The sequence below is a fragment of the Elephas maximus genome, chromosome 9, assembly GCF_024166365.1.
Source record: "Elephas maximus indicus isolate mEleMax1 chromosome 9, mEleMax1 primary haplotype, whole genome shotgun sequence".
NCBI lineage: Eukaryota > Metazoa > Chordata > Mammalia > Proboscidea > Elephantidae > Elephas > Elephas maximus.
The window spans coordinates 20,728,417-20,732,288 of record NC_064827.1 but is presented as its reverse complement, the minus strand read 5'-3'; the positions used below and the strand labels follow the sequence as shown (position 1 = coordinate 20,732,288).

General features: G+C 39.3%; 1 pseudogene; it reads right to left on the bottom strand.

The window, feature by feature from the left end:
- Positions 1-2,238: 2,238 nt before the first annotated feature.
- LOC126083038 (eukaryotic translation initiation factor 3 subunit E-like) lies at positions 2,239-3,652 on the bottom strand (annotated as a pseudogene).
- Between the last annotated feature and the right edge of the window lie 220 nt (positions 3,653-3,872).

Sequence of the window (3,872 nt, the reverse complement as noted above, 5' to 3'; positions counted from 1 at the left end):
ATGTGACCCTAGTTGCTGTCCCTACAATGTGACAGCACACCCCTTCTCTCCACCTGTATTTCCCACATCCACTCAACTAGCTCCTATCCCCCTCTGCCTTCTCATATCACGTCCAGACAGGAGCTGCCCATGTAGTCTCATGTGTCTACTTGAGCTAAGAAGCACACTCCTCACCATTATCATTTTGTGTCTTATAGTCCAGTCTAATCTTTGAAGAGTTGGCTTCAGGAATGGTTTTAGTTTGGGGCTAACAGACAGTCTGGGCCCATGACCTCTGGGGTCCCTCTGGTCTCAGTCAGACCATTAAGTCCGGTCTTTTTACTAGAATTTAAGGTGTGCATTTCACTTTTCTCCTGTATAGAGAGTTTTAACAGACTAAATTGGGTCAGAATCAACTCATCGGCAGCGGGTTTGGTTTGCTTTTAGAAGATATTTAAATCCATTGGAAACCCTGGTGGTGTAGTGGTTAAGAGCTGCTGCTGCTAACCAAAAAGCTGGCAGTTCGAGTCCACCAGATGCTCCTTGGAAACTCTGTCAGGCAGTTCTACTCTGTCCTATAGGGTCGCAATGAGTTGGAAACAACTTGGTGGCAACAGGTTTAAAATCCATTAGGTGGGCAGCCACACAGTGTCACTATTTTGGAGAGGACTGTAATAGGTGATTGAATTTAAATAACTTTTAAGTCATCTTTGGTAATTGAATTTAAATAAATTTTAAGTCATCTTCTAAATCCAGAAATTTAGTATTGTGTAATGCTATGAATGACTGCCCTCATTGCCTTAGTGGACTGGACAATATCTGAAGCAAACTTTCTGAGTCAGATAGTTCTGAAAGTATGGTGAGTGGGAAAGATTGTTGAAGAAAGGGAAGAGGAAGTATAATATAGAAAATATTGATAATTGCATACCTGTCCCCTTAATTATCTTCTCTAAATATCATTGTAAAAATAGTGTGGCATCTGACCTCCTCTAACTTCACAAGGAGGAAGGAGAATCAAGATCCAGCTCTTACTCCGTGGGTTGATAAACCTAGCTCCACCATGTGCCCACAGGTACCCTATTTCTCCAGCAATCCTCCTGCCCAAAGGCTCTCAGCTGTCTCTTTCCATGGGCTGGGAAGCCCACAGCACCATCTCCTGCCAGTCTCCTGAGGTCTCCTGCCTCTGATGTCACCTATTCTCTGCTGCTGCTTCTCACCATCTTCAGTGTTACAGCTTTCTCTCTCAATCTCCTGGTTACAAGAGCTTCTCAGGCCAGGGATCCCAGATCCAAAGGATATGCTCCACTCCTGGCTCTTCTTTCTTGATGGTGATGAGATCTTCTCCTCCTGCCTCTGAGATGGCTCATTTCAAGTGTAGTGGGATGGCAAAACTGACCAATCCGTTCATTAGGGTTCCATATACCTTATTTGCATAGTCCCACTCAATCATTGTGTGTGAGCCACAAAGACTATGACTAGAGTCACAAGGACTATGGCTAAAAGGGTCGTATTAAGTAACTAACTGTACCGCATTCACTTTCTCAGACAGATTTTTAATACAGCATGACAGGCCATTCAAGAATATACTTGGTGAATATTTCACTTGTTGTGTTCTGTTTGTTGAGGAAAGACTAATCTATATACCCTTCATAAAATAGAAATTAGGAAAGAGGCCTAAGTTGTTTGATAAGAATACACTTTTTGTTATGTATTTGCTTTTTTTCTGACCAAAGTGAATAAGTGGCTCTTTTTCTGAAGTCCTGAAGTCATATATAAAAACAGAAATATAAATAATCTATTCTCTATTGAAAAGGTAGGTAAAGTAGTAAATAATTTTAAAGCAAGATTCTAAAGCATATATATTGCTAGGCATTTTAATTTGTCATAATTATGTTTAGCTCATTTCTCCTAGAGACAGTTGCCAATGGTTACTCAACCTAGCCTGATTTAGTCCAGTTACACTCTCCTTACACTTATATCTGTAGTCTTCTAGGACGGTTTATGCTCTAGCTGACTCTGGCTCCCTTATTTTGCTGATAGCTTACTTGCTCTTTGCCACCATAAGATACTGGGAATCAAGCCATTAATTACTTTACTTTTTCTGTCTCTATATTTTTATTTTTGAAACACAGCCAATTTTATCCAAATTCTCCAAAATTTATATTCAATTTTTTGTTTCTAAAATGCATGTCACACTTTACATAATGGTTTTATTGTTGCATCTTTATTTTAGTTTTTTTTTTTTTTTTTAACAGTTCTTCAGTGCAAACCAGAGTCCTGAGTTGCCCAGTTAGGAGCCTCTGACCTTCTAGTCCAATAAAATTTCTTCTCAATATTCTTGGTCAACATCTGGCTTCTAAATGAAAGACTTTTTGTCCTTTCAATCACTTGCTGACAGTGTGAGACCACATTGTTACCCATAACCAAATGACCTAATTTAGACTCAATCTTGGCATCCAGTCTTGCATTTCCAATCAAATTCACAGTCTACCTTTCAGCTTCTACTGAGGTCACGTTCAGTTTATCTGCCAACATGTAATGCTGATACACTGATGGATACAACAAAAAAGTCTTAAATATGAATTGCATTTTCAGTTAAATTCTCAAGACAAACCACCAAGAAATCATTCTCAAGCACTGATTCATACTCCATCAGCTTTTTCTGAGCCCCATCAATGTCAAAGTTAATATATAAGCATTCAACAAACTCTGTAATTGGATCTTTATATGTGTAAGATTCCTGTTGAATAACCTTGACTAGGTCTTTTAGCACCTGCCGGCATTTTCGAACATCTTTGTTATGACAGCTGTAGTCAAATAGCAGAGAATATGTGGATACCTCATCTGAAGTGCATTAAGATACTGCAGGTGGTAAAGGAAGAGATCAATAATGTTATCACACTCTTTGGGGTGGTTGAAGAAAACAAACTAATGAATGAGCCATTCGTGTTCAAGCTGCTGAAGAGACTGGAGTGGAAAACTCACAGAATTATCATCTGTGATATCTTTTAACCGTGTAAGGTCTTCAATGGCTGCATCCCAATACTGTATTAAGATTTCAGAAGCCAATTTCCCCCAGGTGAACTATCTATTGCTGGAACCAGCACGCTAAAAAAAGTAAAGATAACCTGCTGCTCCTGAGTAATTCCTGTATTTATATTGAAATTTTATGTACCTGTAGAGAGCTTTGAAACCCTGGTGCCATAGTGGTTAAGAGCTACAGCTGCTAACCAAAAGGTCAGCAGTTCAAATCCACCAGGCACTCCTTGGAAACTCTATGGGGCAGTTCTACTCTATCCTATAGGGTAGCTATGAGTTGGAATCAATTCAATGGCAGTGGTTTTTGAGTTTTGAGTCGAGAGCTTGCTTGTCCACCAGGTGGTCGAACAACATCCAACCACCCCTGGCTGACTGCATTTTCCTTCTAGTTCCTGGAACTTCAAACATCTTCACAATTGGTTCTGTTTCTGCCTGAAATTGTTTTAATTGTGCAACATCTGTGGTTCTTTTTTTCTCTCAAAGAGTGAGGAATATCACCGGAATAAAGGTTTTAGTATACATCCGCAGTAGACTACCATGTTAGTATCACTAAGAAGTTCCAATTTCCCTTGTAATAATTCTTTTTCATTATACATATCCTTTACGGAGAAAAAAATTGAAGCAGTAGAAAAACTAGATGCCAATTAAAAAAAAAAAATAAAAACATCACAGCCCAGTTGACTCCAACTCATAGGAACCCTATAGGACAGAGTAGAGCTGCCCCATAGAGTTTCCAAGGAGCGCCTGGTGGATTTGAACTGTGAACCTTTTGTTTAGCAACTGTAGCTCTTAACCGCTATGCCACCAGGATTTCCCAATTAAAAAAAAAAAAGCAGTCAGGAAATCAATTGACT